Here is a 23,000-nt window from a genome sequence, read left to right as displayed (position 1 = left end):
TGGATCAGGAAATGCCAGCTTTGATTCCATACATTGAAGGAGTTAAGAATTTAGAATGTAGCCATCAGTGCCAACTTTTCAGAGCATCAGCAACTGTCAGAGCCTTCCCCAGCATCCTGATCTGTTACAGACCCTTCCTGTAGACACTGGGGTAAGAGTGACAGGAACTATTGAGTATTTTTCTCACCTGGTGAGATTTACCATAAGGGATGGTCAAGGACTACAGATAAGTTACTCGTGAAACATTCTTTTAAAAAGATGATAATCCAATTAACTATCAAAGTCTCGTAATGGAATTTTATACAGTTCTTCCTATTTACAGACCTGTTTTGGGCTTCAGCTTCATCTTGATAAGGTTCATAGGGATTTTAACTCAACCTTTCAAATTTCTGTGCTCTGCTTTTCTTTGTGCATCACTTCTCATGGGAGCCACTCCTGGCTGACTCCTTGTCCCATTCATTATGATTTCCAGCATGTCGTACTGGTGATACTTGGACCTCCATATTTCCACTTAAGGCTGGTAGTCACAATGTATGTATCTTATTTCTGACACTGTGATACTGAGACAAAGGGACTGCATTCATGTGAGATACATAGGATTTTCAGTTGTTTCAATCAGACTAAACAATTCAGACTGTTGTCCTGTCAGTTTAAAGCTGTAGACAAAAGTTTCAGGAGACAGGAGACTGTTACATGATTTTAAACATGGTCAGATACCCTTTTCATGTTGATTTATATTATATTCTCATTAAAGGCTTTTCAATAATCTCACTGAAATGGTGATGTTGTAATTACCAGATCAACACTTACAAGAAGCAGTTACAGTTAATAGAGATACAAAGATGAAAAACTTCTTAGGCATTGCTTTATGAATAATCAATAATAGCTGAAGGTTAAATATAACCAAAGTATTGCAGTTTTATTAGCCTGTCCTTGACTGAAGTGATACACAGAAATGACAGATATCTAAATCTGGGCATAGAGCAGTGGGTATTCCCAGAACTCAGGAAGACAAGCTGAACTAAACAAGAGATGATTTGAAGTGTTACTGTGTGTGGACAAGAAATCAGATTATTCTATGCCTATTCATTCAGTTCTTTGAATAGTTAATGTGAACTTTATCTGGGAGTGCTGATAAAATGCTCTATGAGGTAATGTTCACATGAAGAGGCAAGAAAAGCACAACAATCTCAAAAAGACAAACCTGAATTTGCAAAATTATTAAAACCAAAAATCTTTCATTCAATGTATTTGGATGGTGGGTTACCTTTAATCTTGAAAAAATATATTAGTGAGAAGAACCAACTAGTCTGTTGATTTTCTGTCTTAATTACCTGAGCTGACCTTCAATGAAACTTGACTGTTTCTCTGTTTCTTTTATAAGTCATTAGTTCACCTCTGCCTCCAAATATGTAGTTTTCTGCACAGTAAACAGGGATTAGGTAGCCATCCCAGGTTCATTTTTGCCACAGATTCTACTTTAGTGTAGATATATGTTTCCACTAGTGGTTTTCAGTTTCTACAGTATACTGTGTCTTTGTGACCTGAATATGGAAGGAAGGCTGAGGGACTTAAGACTACTTTGTGCCTGCAGTACAGAAACCTCCCACTTTCACAGAGAAGAGTCAAAGCAGGAAACACTGGAATCTGAACTTCAGGAGGTCATTAAAATTTGTAACTTACACAGATACAATTTATGTGTTTAAATACTACCTATTAAACTATTAAGCTTTAGCTCAGTTTGCTTATTCAAAAAACAATGTTGTCATTCAGCTCACCTGTGAAATAATTGGCTTGGTGGGTAATCTCTTTCTTATTTGCTCCATGTTATGTTATTTGTTGGAATAAGGGGTATCATTTAAAATTAATAGTAATTTCTGCATTCTTCCAGAACAATGGCTGTATATCTTGTTGGTCCACAACTCTGGGTAACAGATTTATCTTTTTGCATGTCAGTGTTTTTGAAAATGTACTATGTAGCAGTTTACTGCTTAATTATTCAGTTTCACCTCCCTCTCATGAGTTTCCATCCACTTCTCTCATAACCCCACAAATGCATTTATCATTATGTTAAACCTGCATGTTATTTCCTCTGCAGAAACATATTGGTATTGTAAACAGTTCTTTTTAATAGACAACACATTTATATGGAAAACTGTGTGTTAGTTCATTCAGCTAATTTTTATTTTAATCACTAACCAAATAACATGAGATGAAAGTGAAAAGATTACCTGAATTATGTGTGTTTTGAAAATGAATGAATTTAAACAGAAAAAAAAAAACCCAACCCAAACAAGAAAACTTGGAATACAAGTGGTTAGAATGCGACAGGAATGTTTTGAGATGGTAGGACAGACACATCCATGATCACCCCCATGCAGAGGCCCTGTGTGCAGTGGGCATGCTGGGTCACACAGCAACCCTCAGGTCTGGTTAGGGAATTTTAATATGAACATATAGCCTGTGAATAAGAGCTTGTATCTCTGTAAGCGATAAACTTAATATTTTCTGATCATCATGTGTTGTTGTTGAGCAGCTAGCAGAGTAATGAATGCATCGGTTCTCAGTGGCAAGAAGGAATGACCTTTATTGTTTTGATTTCATCACATTTATAGAGTTCTCAAAAGTTACCCAGATTGGTCAGTTAGAAGCCTTCCCCCAGGCCTGATTGGCCAGGCCTGCACTGCCCAAGTTCTGGGACACTGTTCCAAAACATCCAAACTTTATCTTTATTTACAAAAACACAAGAAAACTTCCCATGGGAAAAACTGTGCTAGCCACAATCATGAGTACAGGCATTGATGTTGTAATTAGAAAGGGAAAGATTGGTGCATTAGGAGTTAACCTACCTGGGGTGGCTTTCGTTCATGGAGTTAAGAATTGTATCCAAAAGTTACTAGCATCAAAATGGCCCCGATGGAAGAGCGGTGGGGGAAAGTTGCTACAGGATTCTTTTTTTTTACTTCTCATTTTCCTGCTCTGATTTTGATTGGTAATAAATTCAACTAATTCCCCTAAGCCAAGTCTGCCCAATCAGCGTCAATATCAAAGATGGAACTCATGAACTTAGAAAGTTTCTAGTCAAGCTACACCAGTAAGTTATCTGTACAATAGATAGACATTTCTAGAATACTCACCTAAGTGTATAACACAGAACACAGGCATATTTTTCTAGCACCTGTGGTAAGTCAACTGGGCAACCACCAAGCCTTTGTTTTTCTGTGTGCAGGAGCAGGAGGCTTCAATCTGAAGCTGGTACAGAGATTTATGAAGGTTGATGACTACCACTCGTGAACATACTGCACTTTTATCTGAGATTAATCTGAAAAGATCCCAGAACTCTTTCCAATCCACAGCAGAATTCCTAGTGATGTTGAGGAGCACTGAGTCTGTATTTCAAAGGCTATATTTGCCAGTGAATTTATATGGCCCTAATGTTATTTGTATTGACCCTGATGAGGACTGCTATGGAAGTAGTATATAAAATGTCATTCTCCTGACAGACTGTGATATTTAACTTCCTATTAGAACCATATATAACTTAAATGATTTGTATTTTCCCACTAAATTTTTATAGAAAACAATGCTGTAATCTTATGCTGTGGCAACAGATAGTGTGAAAAAATAAAACCAAAAGAAACAGTTACCGTACAATAATAGTCTTTTACTTCCACTTTCTGTTGCAGTTGGTTTTGTTTGGTTTTTCTTTTCTCGTGTGACATAGCTGACATTCTTGTCCCAGTAGCTAATGTTTTATTATTTACGAGTTTGAAACACAGCCTTTTACATACCATTTATAGATTTATATCCTGGACAAGGCTATGCTTTTCCCTTTTATTTTTCCCCTTGCCTTCCAACAATCCGTCGGTGTTAACGCGCGTTTATTGTACCTTCCAGCCTGCAGTGCTGCGCTGTGGCCACGCGAGGGCGCGCCAGGACAAGGCGCGGTGCCGGCTGGCGATGCTTTCACTCTGCTGGGAAACACTCGATGCCTGGAATGCTGGCTGCGGACCGCCAGGGGACTCACAGCGTGTCACACAGCCCAGCAGGAATAGTTGGAACAAATTAAACTCTGAGAACATGGAATGCCTTTTATTTTTGTATTTGTTAGTAGCAAATTTAGACTATTGTAAAGGATTGTTTTTATTATGCTTAATGTGTTTTAATTTTGAGAACTGGCTTATATAGCATGACCTAGAGTGTTTTTCCATTACTTTTAGGCACTCAGAAGATGATCAAGCACTTGTGGAATTCATGTGTCAAATCCTGAAGTTCCTTTGTGAACTCTTTAACTGGATTAAACCCATTTTACTTTAATGGTCCTGTTCTTTTCAGCTTAGAGTTCTTTTGCATTTTCGAAGCCTTCCAAAGAAAATCATATGTACTGAAAGTGGAGAGTGCAGTTGTGCTCTCTTGGATTGTAATGAAAAGTCAATTAAATATTCTCATTCTACAGGAAGAACTTTGGTGCTGTACTCTTTACTCTTTGAAATGGTCCACCTCCATAATGTGTTGGTTAACCAAATCAAATAAGATTTTTCACAAAACCACCACAATATTAAAGGGAACATTGCTAAAGTAGAGTTTTGGCAGAACTCACTCATCTCCCCACTTGATACATCTTCGGCTTTTGTTAATATTACTGTCAAAACATCTAGTGCTGTACTAGATGTTAGTAGTAGTTAGATTAACAATTCACACCTTCACAAAAGATTTGGCAGAACTTCGATGTTTTGATGTCAGTTGTGATTATTGATTTGCATTTTGAAGAGGTGTGATTCACTCGATGCTTCAGCTTCCCTTTTGTACATGTAACATTTCTCAGAAGAGACAGAAAACAAGACTAGGATATTTATTTTATGGGTGCTCTCTGAATCTCTTGGAATAACAAAAATTGCTGAGCCTGGGAGATGGTGAAAGGAATGTTTTAACTGTGAAAGGAAAATTTCAGATTTCAGTGACTGAAAGACAGAATTCCTCTCACAGAGGTGTTGTGCCTCTGCACCAGCTGCAGTGGCTGATTGCCTGGTGGCTGCCTGAGAGCGTGGGCAAGTGGCATCCTCTGCTCTGCAAAACAAAAGCTAGGGTTGGTGACATGCAAAAAGTCATCACTAGGAAACCCAGGTTGTTTTCTCACTCTGTCACCAGCTACACCAATACTGAAGTCCTGCAACAGGGTTTGCTTTGGTGCTGGGCTCTGCTGAGCAGAAGTACCCCAGAGCTTTGCTGCTCTTCTGCTGAGGTCAAGGTTCCTCCTGTCATCTCCTGCTTCAGTCTGCAGGATCTGAGCTGCCCAGCTAAGAACAGAGTTGCACTGCATGACCTTCAGACATGCCTTCCAATATAAATTATTCTGTGATTCTGTAATGGTGCAGTAATTCTGCATTTCAAGCATGTTCAGATATTCATGCTATTTGATGGAACAAGAAGTGATGTCCATGTCTGGTTTTCATTAAATATTAAAATGGCACATCTGTGGTTAAAAATAAAGCTTTAGAGGCACTATTTTTCTTCTTTATTGACTCTTTCAGTGCCGTGTTAAAACTCATCTGCTAAGGACATTGCAGCAGGTGTCTGAGTTGGAAACTATACCAAAGAAAGGCTGGAGTGTGGACACAGGTTCTGCAACAGAGGATTTATAGTGATGTCAGCTATTGCCAAAAAGTAGCTGATGAACATGGAAGGATAAAATAAGACACAGTTAACCAGCTGCTGAGAAAAGCATCTCTGAACAAAAGAAAAAATGTCTCTGAAATGGCTGTCTAACATTTCCCAGGAAGAGACAAGCATTGTGATCAGAATCACAAGAGACCAATTGTTCTTCTGTGACATTATGGTGATGATAGGCATCCTAATCCCTGAAGGAATTTGTCTTAATGAAGTAGTGTGGCAGTTTGATGTATAACAGCTTCCAAGTGGTATAAACATAAATTGTACCAAAATTCATATGAACAAAAACCTTCCTATAGTAAACTGTAAATTCCATCAAAGCCTTTAGTTATGTCACTCATAAAAGAGAAGAAAATGAAGGTAGTCAAAGATTTTGGCCCACTGGAAACTCATTATGTGCTTTACAACAGCCTGAGGAAAAACAGCAGGACTATGGTTACTCTAGGAGAGGAAATGAAACCATATTGCTCATCAGGTAGTTTCTCAACTATTTGTTATTGATTGGACAAAGAATAAATAAATCTCAGCCTCTGGGCTAAAGCTTTAGGGAATATGACTCTCTTACCAAAATGATAGTAAGAGCTTTATAGACAAGACAGAAAGAACTCCGGATGATGGCACTGAGAGGAGGATTAAAGGCCAAAGAGAAGATGTCACTGAAACAGATAAAAATCTGATTCCGTATATGAAAAGAATTACAAACTGGTAAGCAGACCAAGCAGCTGTATGAGCCAACAGTTTGTTGATGGTGAAGCTGTGTTGAGTGAAAAAGGCAAGAAGATACTCACTGGAAAGAGCAATGGCATGGAGTCTGTTCCTCATTCTCCCTGCCCCATGTCCTGCAGGAGTGCTGGGGAGGACAGCAGGGAAAGCCACCAAGTGTGACCCTGCTGGAGGACAGCAGGCGTGAGCTGACTGTGGGCACAGCATCTTTCTGACTTATCTCTGAGGCCTGTCTTAATTAAGCACTCCAGTAAGACAAATATCAACTAAGAATGATTCCTAGTTAAGTCCAGAACCGTTCTGTTTGTTGCCTGAGTAGGAGCAGAGTAGACCCAACAACGTTCAGTGCGTGAAGCAGGTCTGTCAAACCTCTGCACTGCTTGCGTATGTAGAAATCAGCTATTGCTGATGTGTTCACTTGCTTTGATTTGAACTTTGACAGCTTCCCAACATGAAAAGGAGTTATTAATAAGTCATTCAGAGATTCTGTTTAATGAAAAAAGGTGACTGAGAGGCTGTATGTGCCCCTGTGGTTAACAAAATTGTACATCAGAACAGATCAAGAACTCTCCCAGGAGAAAAAGGAGGGTCTATATTTAGATAAAAATTACACAGAGCATTAGGAAGACAAAGAAGGAACCACAAGTGAGATCTCTCTTTTAAGTCTGTTTTCAGTCCAAATTAAGTAAACAGTGTTTAGACTAACATCCTTCTTGGTCTTTCTACCAGCAAGAGACATTTCCAGCTCTCCCAGAGCCTGAAGCACATGCTCTGCAAACCATTCAACCCTCTCAACAACTAAAGATCTTCTTTGGTTTCTACAGACATGAACACAAGTTTCCCAGTGATTTTGATCAAAACTAGAATGACACTGAGGAAAAAAAGGTAGAAAAATACTCAAACTTTACCACACAAAATAACAAAACTTAGCCTGTGAGGGTTTGGGTGGGATTTTTTTTCAGGAGTTGAATCTATATGGATAGAAGAAAATCAGCAGGATGTTCTTCAATAGCTATTCTTAGTGGGATACATATGTTAATGAAATTATGAGCTCTCTGCAAACTTTACAGTGCTTGGTCTATGTCAAATTAATCACCATTAAGAACTTACCCAAACTGATTAAATACAACACTGTGTCTGTCAAAACATGAAGCCTTGGTTCCTAACCTCTATTCTTGGTCTTGTGGAAAATGGATGCTTATCAGATGACAGTCTTTATGAAAGAATAGGTACTCGTTTTTAACTCTCCAGCTTCTATACAGAAAACTGAAAATACAGATTTCCCAGGAAACCATTTGCATTACAGTTGTTTGCTATCTCCTAGAATTGCTTGCTTGACCAGCTATTCTTGTGCAGAGAAAAAGAAAAGCTTTTTCAGCTAGAAAACAGGATTAAATTTTCTTTTTGGTCAGTACTATAAAACGGAACAGCTTACATTAGTTCCCATTTCCCCTTATCACACTATAGTTTCAGATACACCATAGTGTAAAAGCATCGGGTTTCCTATCTCAGTGTGAAAGCCTGTCATTAATAAGTGATTATTCAATTTATTTTTTTTTCCTCTAAAATACAGCATGAGCCTTCTAATCTTTCAGTCATATAAAACAGAATAATTATAACTTCTTTAGAAGTGTTGCTGAAGGTATTTTTTTCCTTTTGATAGGCTAGGGGTGATTGACACTTGGAGGTTTGGGGATTTTTTTTTAGAAGTTGGATTAATTTATGGATTTTTGGTCACTTCCCACTGTGAGCTTTGATAATAGAAGCTAAACACAGGAAGGTTTAATCCCTGTTATGACAAAGAAATGTAAAATAGAATTTTTCTTTTTATTAGAGTTTTTCTCCTAAGCCAGAGGCTACAGTAATAACAATATGTGAGATAATTTTGTAAGCATTATCTGTAGGAAATGTAATAAAATAGCTACAAGAGGAAATGTGTTTGGAATTATCTTTTTGAAAATATTATTCAATATGTTAGAGATTAGAAACAATAACATCTTGTTTCCTGTGGTAAAAATGTGCTAATAAGAATGGTTATATTAATAGCATTGTTGCAGGCAGCCTGTATTGTTGGAGTTTGACATACACTAAAAAAGCCTGGGTTTTTTTGACTACTTATATTTAGACTTTGCCACTGGAAGAAATAATCAAGATTTCTTCCTTTTTATCTCAAGTTTTCAAATTTTCTTTTGAGAGCCATGAAGTTTGAGATTTCACTTTGCAGACTGCATCCACAGCTGAAATTCTTTTGTTTTAAGGGCAGTGCTGGTTTATCTGTTTGATCCCACCCAAAGGCTTCAGGCTGCTGAATCATTGAGTAGAAGCAGGATATTTCATCAGAAAAGTCAAATGGAAAAGAATGAAAACTGCAAACCACCGTAATGCTTTCCACATAGTCAGCATTCAGTGTTTTCTGGACAGAAGGACACAGGTAGACAGAAACATTGGAAGCCTTGTGTCTATGTCTTAAGTTTTTAATGAATAATGAGGCTAAGTTGGGGGCATATGGAGTCAAAAGTTTAAGGGGCTCTCAGCTCCTCAGGCTCCAATTACAGGTAGTTATTGGCACTGTCACAAAGATTGCAGTACAGGCATATTAATTTGAGCAGTCCAAGACCTTTTTGACCATAATAGAGAATTTCTGATGGGTAACCTGAAATACATACTGGACAATGACATCTACAACTCACCTACTGTTACTGTTTTGCCACACAGCTCTAAGTCCTGCATCTCCCCTGTACTAGAAATGCAGGACTTCCTGTTTGTGTGGAACCAAATCAGAGTGATATAAAATCTAAGAACTCCTCAGCTCATATGTGGTAGGTAGGAAAACGTATGCAGCATGAGCATTCTAATCCACTAGATCAAAACCCCCTGAGTTTGTTTAAACTATAATTGAAGCAGTTTCTAGTTAAAACATCGAGGCTGTCATCAAGTACTGCAGGTTGCAGGTAGTGATACAACATAGCAGACAGCAAGACTGACAGCAAAACTGGTCTTGTCACTAAATGGTGCTGTAGATTTAAAGCCAATGAGTGGCATAACAAATTAGGAAGTCTGTTAGATATTCTGTTTGTGAAGATCCAAATTTAAAAATAACTAGTCTGAGCATCAGCTTGTTTCTTGGGCTGAGTGACACGTTTTGAAATTTCCTCTGTACACAGAAAATGGAAAAAGCTGACTAAAAGAGTTCCTATTGACCTATAATGCAAGATGTTTCAGGCACTAAATGGCTTGCTTATCTGCAAATCCAAAATATCTTCTACTGCATGAATTGTTGGGCTTGTCCTAGAAGGCAGAAAGTAGCAACGTGTTCAGAAGTGTAAAGTTAAATAGGTCTTGCTGATTGACTGCCACGCCATGCGTGACAAATGTGCAGCTCTCTTTTCCAAGGCAGTAGGGGCATTGTGGACTTCAGGGGGATCCAAGCTAAAGATGTTTATCCAGCCTTTATGTACACGTTTTTATGCATACAAATTGCATATCATCCTGAATTTCCTGCTGGGTTTTAGTTTCCTCCAAGGAAAGAGAGCTGAAGCTATTAATTTTAAACAGTGTGCATTGCTCCTTCTGATTATTCACTGAAGGGCTAGGTGATTATTGAAAAAAACCTCTTCCTAATTCCCTTCCAAATACAAGCAAGCTTTGGTATTCAGACACCCCTAGAATTCAGAAAGACTCTGTTTAGCAGCATTAATCCTTATATTCATTACAACAGTTATTTACATGAATTGCAATCTTCTCCTAACATGACTACACACAGAGATGTGTGAAAAGAGCACCAAAAATCACTGCTCTGTTTCACCTTTTATTGCACACTTCTCTCTGCCTTGCTTCCAAAGCCAGTATTATTCACAGCCAATGGATTTTTATATAACCACGTGCCAGCAGCAAGTAGCAGTTCCCTGCTAGGCTCTTTATGCTTTCCCTCCCAATTTTGACATCTCTCAGTTCAAAATTGTGCCTTGTGGGGGTGCTGTGCCACCTAAAATAAATTGCATTGCATTACACTCTGAAAGGCCTCTATAGATCAGAATAATATAGTGACACATATCTGAAGACATTTCCTTTCCTTCCCCCCAACCCCCCTTCAGCATATTCTGTTCTTTTATTTCCCACAGGATTCTAAGAGCAACTCTACAAGTGAGTTTCTCTTCTGCCAAAGAAATCTTCAAATAAAAAATAGATTTTTCTTTTCAGAATAAAGTAGCACCTTTCTACATGCAGGTGAAAAACTTCCCCAGGTGCAAAATGGAGAAATGTATACTTCAAGAAATGGACTTTTCTAAGTCATACCAAGATAAATAGTTTTAACAGATTTTAGAGAATGTACTAAGGATTTACATCTACTTGTGTGATTAGCATCCAGCTCTACAAGATAGAAAACCAAAAGCTAGCTTTGTTGGTGCCTATTTAGGACATTATTTGAAGTATTCTCCCATCTTTTCCCAAGTAACCTACAGTCTTCTTCTGTTCAAGTGATAATTCATAAAGAGTAAGTCACACTAACAATTCCTCTGACACTTTTACATGCTAAAGGCACCAAAAAGAATCTGTGTTACTTATGGATTTTCCTCCCAGTAATAGGAAAAGATGCAACTATGCTATGGACCTTAAAAACAAGCAGATACATCAATGACAATATTTATCTGTTTTTAATGTATGTGCCAGTCAGGAGTGTGTTCATGCTCAAAGCTGGAGAGTTCTATTGATTTGGGAACTATATTTTTTGTCTTCAAGAAATCTGCAGTAAAGTCTTTGTCTATTCTTTCACTTGAATCCTTCTAATTTTCTTAAAATCTTACCATTTGAGGCTGAACTTTCAATGCCAGGGTGAATTCATTCCAAGTCTCAAAAAAGTAATTTAGATGCTTTGGAATAGCAAAACAGAAAGCAGGTTTAGTATTTAGAGGAAAATGAGGTTGTATAAGGCTTTGTACAACTGTCACTCTTTTTTTGTTGTTTGCTGCTAACCTCAGACTGACTGAGAAAAAAAACATTCCAGGGTGGATAATGTAGTTAAGAATTGCTTTTTGAAGTTAGGAAGAGAAACCTATGTTTCATTCAAAGCACTTCATAAGATTTTAAACAGAAAATAATATCTTGCTGCTTCTGTTGTGTCACAAGGGCTTCTTTTACATTCTCCCTCAGCAGCCTGAGAGAGAAAAGCTGCTGGTTTCAGGTTGCTGCTGTGAAATGTAAAGACCTCACTCAAAGCAATAAAGCAACGTCCTGAAGAAATTCCTCAACTTCACTGAGAAAAACATGCAAATAGAAAGAATATGTTTTGCAAAAAGAACTGTCATGTAGAAAATATATGAGTGAAGCAATTTAAGTTTTTCAAATATATAATTTTGAGAATCTGGTAATAACATAGACTGGAAAATGCTTTTGTCCATTTTCCAGAAAACTATTTACTGAATTTAATTGGAATTCATAAATAATTTTGATCCCTCAAAACCCAGTACCACAAGGTATTTCAGGCAGGAAGGGGTCTCAGGAACTCATCTAATCCAACCTCTTGCTGAAAGCGGGGTCAGTTGTTAGGTCAGACCACGCTGCCCAGAGCAAACCAAAGCCAGGCAAACCTGAGATCAGATTCCTCAATATCAATAGATTTACTGTTTGACAAGACATAACTAAAAGAGTCTGGACATACCTGATACCACTGAGCTTGGATCTAAATTTTCATCATAGCTCAGCTAAAGAGCATCTGTGGTTGTTTTGTGTCAAGGAGCAGTTCTGAGGCATCAGGAATTAATTCTGAGGAATTCACCCCACGTTTTGCAGCCTGTGCCCAACCCTTCAGGTGCCTTTTGTCTGTGCTGGGCTGTGGGCTTCTCACTGCACACCAGGCTGGGCCATAGATTGTGTTAGCTCCGTGCTTCCATCCTTCCTAATGCTTGATGTGCAGCTATCAACACATTCTGGAAAGTTGTTACTTTCATAACCACCCAAATTAACCGAGATGTTTTATGCATATGAGCACACATTCCCTTCATTTTTAATGGAAACAGACATTCAGACTAAAAATAAGGAGTCACCTGTCTCAGCAGAGTGTGACTCCAATGACTGTGGGCCCATGAAAAAGAGTACCATGAAAACCAGCACCCATTGCAGGGTGGAAATAAAGCAAGTATCAAGGAGCAAGTTGTAGTGTTTGTAGTGTTTTACCTGGGAACTGATAAGTGGTGACAAAGCAGATAAAACCCCACTGAGAGCCTTTCCTTTATTTCTGCTGTGTGCAGATCTGGTCTGTGACCAGAAGCCCTGGTAGCCAGCACAATACAAATTAGGTTTGATCTTCTCCCAGCAGCTCAGGGGCAAATTGAGCACTGAACCAAAGTTTCAACATGTAGGCTAGAATGCAGATTTTGTGTAGGGAGGTATTACCTGTACCGTCTAAGACTCATTTCTCCTTCTCAGACTTTAAATTTACTGGACTTTGAGTGCCTGTTGTAAGTCTTTGTAATGAACTTTAATGGGAGAAAATTATTTCCTGGCTTTCTTAGATTCTCCAGGAATTAAATGTCCTGCAAGACCTGCATTTTTTTTCCCCCTGGACAATGTGGGCTACATTTACCTTTACTATCTAACAGTAAATTTATTAGAAAGATGTTATTAAGAGAAACACCACTGGAATGGTAAAAAGCTTAAGAAAGGAACAAAATTAATCATTCCTCTAAGACAAACTTAGGGCTTTTAGAAATCCGTTTTTCTGCCTTGAGATTCAGTTTCTCAGTCTGCTACAGCACTTTGTCCTGCCAGAACTCAACATTACCTGGGAGCCCAGCTATCTGTATTTGTTTAGCTGCAGATGGCAACACCTCCACAAATGCTTGCCCCACAGCCATTTCACTTTGAGAAGAGGTGAATGAACATCACCATATGATCCTTGCTCTTCCTTTTTGTTATACGAAAGAGCTAGTGATGAGCACATTTGAAAAAATCAGTGTATGGAATTGGCCCTCATTAATGGAGCAGGCTCCATTAATACAGAATATGAATTAATAGAGATTCAGGCTCCTTGGAAGGATGAAATGCATTGTTTGTTTGCTATTCCCTCCCCCAGTCCCTAACAGAGCTAATTCAGCTTGTATAAATTAAAACAGTGCATGATTCATTGGTGCAACAGGAGCTCAGTTCAGGTATCAGCCCTCAGGTACTTTGAAATTAGTTCTGTAGGAAATTTGACTGGTGCAGAACAGCACAGAGAAGCAGTTAAAAAACTAAGGATACAAGATTATTAGAACAGGAATGAAGGATAGGGGAATCCAAATCACCTGATACTCTGATTTTTCATTTTGGGCCTCAGTGATCCTCCCACGAAAGTCAAAAACAGTCGTTGCATAGGATTCCAATAAGGTGGTTGTGGAAGTAGGAAAAAGATACCCTGAAAGCAGAATGAATGCAAATGGATATTATTAGGTTTAGAGCTCTCAAAAAAGCAGAAGAGTGAACATAAGTATAAACAGTCACACACCAAACCACAGAAGAACTGAAGAATTCCCATGGAATTTAACCTGAGAAAAATCTACAACCTTTATGAGAAACACTGCTATAAATGAAAGATGCTTTTTTCCCCTAGAAATGAAAAATCTCCCTTTGCCTCATTACAAGTTCATCACTTCTGCAATAGAGCTGATAAAGTCTCAGGAAAATGTATCAGTGTTTCTTTGTGTCTTAAGCAACAATGCTCACAAGCCTCTCAAATCCAGTTATTCATAAAACAACACCTTGTGCTTCTTCCAAACACTGGTATAACCACAAAAGACTCTGCATTTACTGTTTTTAAAACAGCCCATAGAAAATGCGTATCACTGAAAGCCCTCAGATGCTTATCTTTGTCTGCAAAAGCTCAACATGGGAATTTTGTTATTTACTTCTTTACTTCTTTCATTCCTTATCTTCTTTTTCTTAATCCACTATCTTTTTCACTGAAAAATACTATCTTTTTTCCTTTTTTTTTTTTTTTTTTTTGGTGGAGTACCTGCAGAGAATGAGAAATATTTTGCACTTTAGTATTTAGTGATCCAACCATTGATTCTATTCAGAGGCAGGTTTTGTTAACAGAAAACACACAATTTCTTCCAGCTGCCATATATGCTTCTAAGCAACTCCTCCTTTGCCTGTGGAAGTTTGGTTTGGGGGCTGAGGCAGACGAGATGAGTTGTTCAGTATTTTATTCCTTCTTACCTGCTTGTTAGGAACAGAGTGTTAATTGTGCCAAGATAAATACTGTGCTCAGTTCATCTCTAGCCATTCCTTCAGCAGGGATAGATGCACACCTCTACCCTATAAGCCCTTAGATGTCATGGGTGAGGCAGAGGAAGGATGTTTCTGGATTCTGCCTCCCTGTGCGCCCAGCCTGTTTCTGGAGCAGTCAGAAGAGACTTCAGAGTGAATTTTGTTGGTGTGATTCTCCAGGTTTCTAAAGGATTGTAGCCCTCTTACAAAAAGGGATAATGTTAGTTGAGCTTCCTCTGAGGGCAAGGCACTGTGCTCCACAGCTTTGGAGAGGCATCAGTGTGCACAGGGCAAAGTCAGGCAGCAGAACCACAGAGGTGCAGTGCTGGGGATGGGCTGTATTGGTTATCACTACTGCTACTTATTACCCAACCAACTCGAGCCAAATAATTGCCTGAATGAGCTCTTAAACTGTGAGTTTTGCAATTGAAAACCGACAGCCTGATGTAGCCTTTTATGGCTGTCAGCCTTTGAAAGTTTCCAAACACAAGTAATCAGCTGTTAAATCAGAAATGACAGACAGGCTTTCACACAAAAATCATCCTTAGGACTTCCTAAAAGATGGACTTATGTAGTTTCTTAACTTTCCTCATGACCACAGTCTCATATTCCTGGTATGTGTAGATGTATCACAGTTGGAATACTTTCAGATCAAGAGATTTGACTTGTTTACCTCTGTTGAAAGTCACCACTTCAGCAAAAGGACAAAGTAGAAAAGCAGGAGAGATTCTGTAAGTAGCAGCTATTCATATGGCAAGTCTCTCAGATTGAGAAGTTATTTTTGTCTGAAAAACCAGAGTTCGATACAGCACTGACATTATAAGTGCCATATATCAAGCATTCATGATTTCTGAGTAGTTTCATAGGCAAAAAGATCAGGCTTCATTTCTCTCCCTCCTGCCAAAGCAGCTTGTGTATTGTTGAGCTTTACTACTGCAAACACATCCTAGACTTCACAACCCCCAGCAATCCCTAAATAATGGCTTTTGAAACCATTCTCTCTTGCTCAGCATACATCAGCTGCACTTGGTCAGGTTATGCAGCTGAGGGTCAGATCAGACAACACTTGCCTTCATACAAGTGCTGTATGTCTGTGTCAGCCAGGCTTCTCTTTGGGACTGAATTACATTCTCCCTGCCCTTCCCTTGTGCACTGACTCAGTTCATGTGCAAATGACTGTGTGAGTCCTCCGTGTTTTCATGAGTGTGAGCAGCACTGAGCTCATGATACTCCACTTCTCATTCCTGCAGCAAGTTGTTTCCCAGTAAATAAATGGCCTGTAAGGAGGAGGGAAAGGAAAATAAAAATTCAGATCAACTTTTGAGTTTTGGATGAAAATATTGTCAGATCAATAAAGTTTCGTGATTTGTAGTTTGTTTTAAAAAAGTTGATTCATATATGGAAGTTCAAGGAAGTGTTAAAACCCTCCAAAAAAAGATCTGTCCAGTCAAACAGTTAACTTAATTTAACCAGAACCTTCTTCTTCATGCCCCAGGTCAGTTATTTGCATAGATCTGATTTCTTTATTTACATAGTTTTGTATTACAGGTCCTTCAGCTTCTGTGTTATCTTAATTATATACATTATATAAATAAAAAACCCTGGAGTTTATCTGTGTCTTGTCTGGCTTTATTTAACCAGCAATTTAGGGACTGTTCAATATTAAGATATAATCAAGCTAACAGTCTCTGCTCATGCAAATAGTTTCTAATCTCTGGAGAAGAACTTGCTGACATGAAATCTGCATTTCTGTGTTTATATATTTAGTCTTCATAGGGGAAAATCTTTTCCAGTGAAGCAGATGGTAGGAGATACTGTGAAATTTACCATTGAACAAAGTGCATGAACATTTTATCATCCTAACTTTGGAGAGAAAATAGCTTTTAATAGGGTGGAAAGTTTTGTGAAAAAAACCCCCAGTGTCTGGGGTAGAGGCTGACAAACAAGACAGAGCAATTTTCCCCCTGTCTTTGGCAATAAATTTTTTGTGGGTTTTTTGACTGCTGAAGGCACAAGAAAATTTGTTTTCTAGTAACTTGATAAAAACCTCCAAACATACCGGGAAGAGTTCAAATAACTGAAAAAGAAAAAAAAGAAGAGGCAAAACTAATTTGTTTTCAGAGCAAAAAGAACATCCAGGCTTTCCCAAATCAGTGCAGCCCTGTATATTAGTCTCTCCCTCCTTAGGAGAGCAGCTCTCAGAGTTTGGGAAGGCTGAACGTTGGCGAGACTCAGGACAGCTCTCAGGGTGCAGAGTGCTCACATCTTTTCCTGGGGTTTGCTGTGAGGACATGATTGGTAAATGCCCCCACAAATACCCTGTTACAAACAGCATCAAAGCCCTGTTGTAGAGCCGACTGTGAGTGATCAGAGCAAACCACAGCATGGACATAATAGGCTCCCCTTGGCTTGTCCTACCTCATAACTGTCTGCCATCTCTCATCCCCATCACAGCTGGTATGACTGAGCTCCTTACCCTGGCACAAATAAAGGAGAATAATCCCTGCAAGAGCTGTGACAGGCCTGGATGGCTGCAGCCAACTCTCTGCAGGACAGAAAAGGACAGATTTGCCAGTCACCCATTAATGTGGTTTCTTTTCTTACAATTAGTTCACCACCTTAAAGAGGGAGATAAGGAGAAGATGACTTTGGATGTCCTTTGAATCCCCGAACTAGTGTTTCAGCTGCACCCCCAGCTTGCACTTTGAGCTGGAAAAAGCTGGGATTTTGTACCTCAAATGGTGCAGGAAGAATTTCCATCCCTCCTAAGTGGAGGTCATAGACTTCATCCATTAATTAACATAGAAAAAAGGCTCAACATCAGAGACACAGAAAGTTGATGCTGGTCTGAATATTCCATTTAGCTTTGTGACTTTTGACAGCTGTTTTAGAAATAAAAAGCTTTTATTGGAGTGAAATATTCTCTGTATTGGGTATATGAACACAACATTTTACGTTGCCATTTTATCCGTGTTCCCTAACTTCAAGTTTGAAATCAACCTTCTTTTCCTTCTCAATCAACATACAGAGCTTTATTCCCTCTGCTTGCCTCAGCCAAGAAATGAATCTCAAACAGCACATGTGAGACTGCTGGGTTCACTGACCAGGTATAAACTGCTGTCATCTGGCTTAAGAGATGGAAAAAGAGGCTGAAGAGGGAGCGAGCAGAGCGACACAGGCTATTAGCATTTTCTTTTACAAGACTCCTGTCTTCACATTCCAATTAAGCAGAGCAGAAGCTTGCTGCTCTGAGATTTGCCCTCAGTAGCTAATTTTGCCCAGTTGCACCGTGGCACAGGGTGTTTGCTGTGTGTGCTGGGGCTGCCCTGCTGAGCCCTGCAGCCGTGCCTGTGGCAGAGGTGCTCAGGGGTGGCAATGAGATGCGCTGCCAGAGCTGCACTCACAACTCTCTGTATTCAGGGCACGTGCATGTGTTATGCCTCCCTCCTGCCAGGGCACTTTGGTTTCCGTAAGTAAAGCAGTACATTCAGCTATCAAAAGGAGAGGGTGAAGGCAAAGAAAAGGCCAGGAAGTTCCGATGTTTAATGAACCTTTCATTCAGTATATACAGCTTCTCATGTAAACTGAGTATGTGGAGAGATCCCATGGAATTCAGACCAGGCAGTGTGTGGGCTCAGTCGTTGAACAGGAAAGTGAGTAAGGAGTAACCAAACACTTATTTGGTTATCAATTTCTGTCCTTGTTATTTTGGGCAATCCTATTCTATAATCCAATCCATAAAATGATGTATGATTCACAACAATTTTATTGTGAAAAAGAGAATGGGGGAGAATTAACCTGTTCTAATTTTCTGAATGGCCTTAGCATTTCGCATGAAGGATGAAAAAGAGGATGATGATCACCACTCTTCTTTCCTCCACTATAAAGTTGCGTGAAGGAAGATGTAATTGCTCATTAGTGTAGACTTCTAAGAGCCTGAAGAATAATGATGGTCATTATGAAATAGTGTACCATGTACCCTGGTTCTTCATTTCTCCCCTATGCTGGGTAGAAGAATGTAAGAGATATCTACCTTCTGAGTGGCAGTGGGCTTTGAACTTTTTAAGAATCTTTGGTTCCATGAAACTGAATTGCCAGCGTTCTGTATTTTTCCTTGAATCCAAGTATAAGAGTTAGTGAGAACTCAGAGTGACTATATCATCTGTACAGTCTGTGTTCTCTGAGGATACAGCTGTGAGATGGTATCTAGATCACAGAAATTGTGTAGTATTATTCAGACTGTGTTGGATCATGTAACAGAAGCTCCTGCCATGAGCAGGTGATCTGATTCAAAGTGAGGGGGATGTGGGCCAGTGCCTTGCTTCTGCTTTCTCCTCATGGCACTGAAAACAAGCTGGTTCCTGTGCCTGTGCCTGGGTAGAGCTGCAGGATATCCCATGTCCAGGACAAGGACATAGCACCTGCCGGGAGAGACACAACCAAAGGCATAATTGCAGCTCTGTGTATCAGCCAGTGCAGTCAGTGTGGTGAGAGCTGAGCAGCCAAGACCCAGCATCACAGCCTCCATCATCTGACAGGGCTGCCAGAATAAGTGGCCTGTGCTGATCTGCCTCATCTGCCTGACACTGAAGCCACTGTTTCCATGCCTTCATTGTCGTGGGTGGGCACTGAGGGGAGTGAGAGGATGCTCAAATGTGCCTGTCCAGGCTGCAGCAAATGCTCTGTAGCTTTGTAGACAAACCTACAGCTACTGTCACCCTTAGCAAAGGCTCAGTATGACACCCACTCCTCCTAACTCTTAATTCCTGAAACTAGGTTTTACACAGGATTTGAGCAGCCCACACAAGGTTTTGCTGGTCCTCTTCTTAGGGAGCATTTTGCTTATACTGGATATATATATAGGAAAGTTATTGACCCTGTTATTACTAACGTAAAACACTTTCTAAACCCAAATTGGTCTTCATAAATATTCAACAAGAGATTTGCTTATGATTGATAGTTTTACTTTTACATATGACATATGTAGGTGTTTTTGCTTTATATTTTATAACAGCATACACAGAATAGTGCATGTACTACATGTTCTGTATGAGTATGAAGGTAGTGCAACTAGCTCTAGGCAAGAGCCAAATGCCATCCAGAGACAAGACGTGACATACATTTATCAAAACCAGGAAAGAGAAAGCAAATTTCAGTGTGTTGGACAAACTATACTTGCCTAAAATGTGAGCTTTTCTATCCCATGCTTTCATACCTCTTTAATAACCCTCTGTAATAAAAGCTGATAATGAGGCACATTATGATTAAATTAACTCTGCTGAACAAATGAAGATGTGGAATTGCTCTGAATTCCAAAGAGTAAACTCAGGTGTGTGTATTTGACACCCCACTCCTTGGACTGTGAGTGGGTATTTGATCTTCAGATCTGGGAAGCAGGCTGGCCTCATGCTACTCCTCAGAACTGCAGTGGTTGGGCAAGAGTGTGATTAAAACAAGACCATCACAGAACCTCAGAAAATTAGTTTGCCAGGCTGTTTCATCCTATAGCCTGAAGGCTTAGATTAACAACCTGTGTCTAAGCGACAGACTTTGGATCTTCAAAGGCTGTGGAATCCTCCCCATAGGAGGCTCCAGAGCTCCACTGTTTTTATCAGTGTGATAAAATCACCCTGCTTAGACTGTGGGTTAGATTGAATTTTTATCCAGAAATGAACTGATTCAATCTGTAACATTTAAAATGAATAATGAAAATATCTTCTTGGTTAAAAAGAAAAGCAGTGCATTTTGTTTCTCAAAAATGCATACTATGCTGATCATTAGCTTCATCCTTCTCTGAGGTGTGCCAGCTTTGTGACAAGAGATCCATGAGAATGGCTAATTACTTGTAGATGATTTGTGGCTGGTGTTGCAGGCATATGTCAATGAAATACAAGGTCTGTTTTGTAATACCAAGGCACTAATCCTATTCTCTTTGTTAATTAAATGGAATTATGCAAGTCAAAAAGTGAGCAATATTTGGCTGTTTTGAGGAAGTTACTCTTATTGCCTACATAGGAAGTCCCTATGGGAGCCTTTCTGCTTTCATTTCACCTACAGTATTGGACTTACCTCTATTACAGAAGGGTGTACTCTGCCTGTGACTGGAGTGCTTTCCCCTGTTTGTGGATGGTCTCATGTCTGGTTACTGACCCAGTGTCTTAGGTCAAGGGCTTAACATGCTGACCTTTGACAATCTTTGCCCGTGCTGTTGTGAGTACTTGTTAAAGAATTCTTGAAGGAGGTAGCAATTCATTGCAGCATCACAGAGTTCAATAATGGCTTTGTTAAGGCTTGACAGGGAAGAGAGTCCAACCCTTGACCTGAAACTTTGCAAAAAATACTGTCAGAAGAACTGGTTGCAAATTAGTGGGGTAGTGCTCATGGTGATGGGATGTGATGAGAGCCACCCATGCTCAAAGGGAGGTGGAGGTCTCCCTTTTTACAGTGTCATGTAAACCATGAGTTTGTTTGTTTACACACACTCTTACATACATGCCCAGCATTCCCTTCCCAAGTCCCCCTGCCCTGCGTGTGTTTGGGGCTGTGAACAAGCCAGGGACAAGTACAAATCATGAAAAAGTGCAGCACAGCACAAGTGTTCCTGGTGTCCAGATGTTCTTTCCCCAGGCTGAAGCATTATGGACTGGGGGAGCTATACATAAGTTATAATAAGATTTCTCAGTTTTAGATTTGGCAGCTTGCACTGTTTATTTCTCTCTTATATTCACTTGTAGCATTTAAACTAAGCAGTGTTTTCAGGTAATTGAGACACTTGGGAAAACTGGTATTAACAAAATCTATTTTTCTGTGTAAAGTGTTTGGCAGAAAATGACAAGCTTTCAAGTGCTTTTTCCTTTTTAAAATGCTTTTGGCTGTTATTAGTGAGGGTTAAAAAAATCTCCAGTGTGAACAACTGGCCGTTCACCCAGCACAGAATGACTATGGCTGTGTTAGCCTCTGCCCCTGGGGAGAGCTGCAAAGCCTTGGTAACAATATTACAGGAGTTTTGGCAAGTACAAATAAAAAGAGAAGGCAAAAATTGTATAGAAAGCTTCTGCCCAAAGATAAGCTTGAAACTCCTGTAAATGCTGCGACAGGAGCTACTGTTCAGTGCTTCCCCAGCCTGCTGACAGCAAGGATGTGGAATCACTGAGGACTTCATACTATTGCTCTGCTGTGAGTCTGGGGACAATCCAGCACTTCCATCTTTTTTTTTTCCAGCTAAGTGCAATCTGAAAATTTTCTATTCTGTTTAGGAAGTATTTGTGATTGGATGGAACAAAGAAAACCCAAATGATAAACGGCTTTGAAATAAACAGAACCTGGAAGTGGAGGAAAGGTAGGTGCCTGGAGAACTGAAAAGGATCTGGAAGGAGGTCTAGTAGAGCTGACCAGATCCAAGCCTCGCTTCTGCCACATTTCCCTGCAGAGCCTGTGTTATTTTCCTGTGTACTGGATCCCCAGACAAAAAGGCATTTGTGCCTTTTAGCACTGCTCTCCCCACACTGGTGCCCTGCTCCACTGGGGAGGTCACAGTGCTAATTTAGCTGAATCTCATCTCCTGCCTGGGGGTGGAGGTTGTTCTCCACGGGGTTTCACAACAGATGGAGTAGATCTCAGGGAATAGGAAGTGTCAGAGAGAGAGAGACATGTATGGAAAAGTCTGTATTTAGCTTCCATGTCTATTTAGAGCTGCAGCAGAGCTCAAAGGCTGAACTTGATGTGTAGACAATGATTTTATTCTCCTTTTGTTTGAATATGTGTTCATTTGGTGGGAGGCCTCTGTCTCAGGTATTCCTCAGGTTAAGGCTGTCTGCAGTGGCAATTTCTACATCCAGGAGAGTGTCCTTACTACAGAGTGATATTTTGGGCGAAAGCCTCCATTCTTACTGAAATGAGGCCAAGGAAGAAGGAATTACAGTTAAAAAAAACCCAACAAACAAACAAACAAACCCCAACACCAAAAATACCCAGAGGGAGCCAGGTTCCCTGCTCTTCCAGAAATGTCCCTGGGACTGTCAGTTGGAAGGCCTAACATGCAGGTGTTCCAGTGATGAGAGAGCAAAGCCCAAACCTTTGCGCTCAAGTTCCTGAGTCCATTTCTCCTCCCAAATCCGTGACTCTCTTTTTCCCTGAGTTACCTTCAATTCTGCAAGTGGCAGCAGACTGCACAGAGCAGCTGTGGGACTCAGCAGCCACACTTCTGCTTCTATGGCTTAGAAGTCAGGTCCAATGGAGACTTACTAAAGGAAGCCACATTAAGAAAAAAATGAACAAGAACAACTTGTGTCCTTGTTTTTGTTTGATGTCTGTAAGATTCAATAGGATTTGGGAACCCAGCATGACATCAACCCCGGTCT

The sequence above is a fragment of the Lichenostomus cassidix genome, chromosome 4A (assembly GCF_008360975.1).
Source record: "Lichenostomus cassidix isolate B80296 chromosome 4A, HeHo_3.0, whole genome shotgun sequence".
In the NCBI taxonomy this organism is placed as follows: Eukaryota; Metazoa; Chordata; class Aves; order Passeriformes; family Meliphagidae; genus Lichenostomus; species Lichenostomus cassidix.
This window is presented reverse-complemented; position numbering follows the sequence as displayed.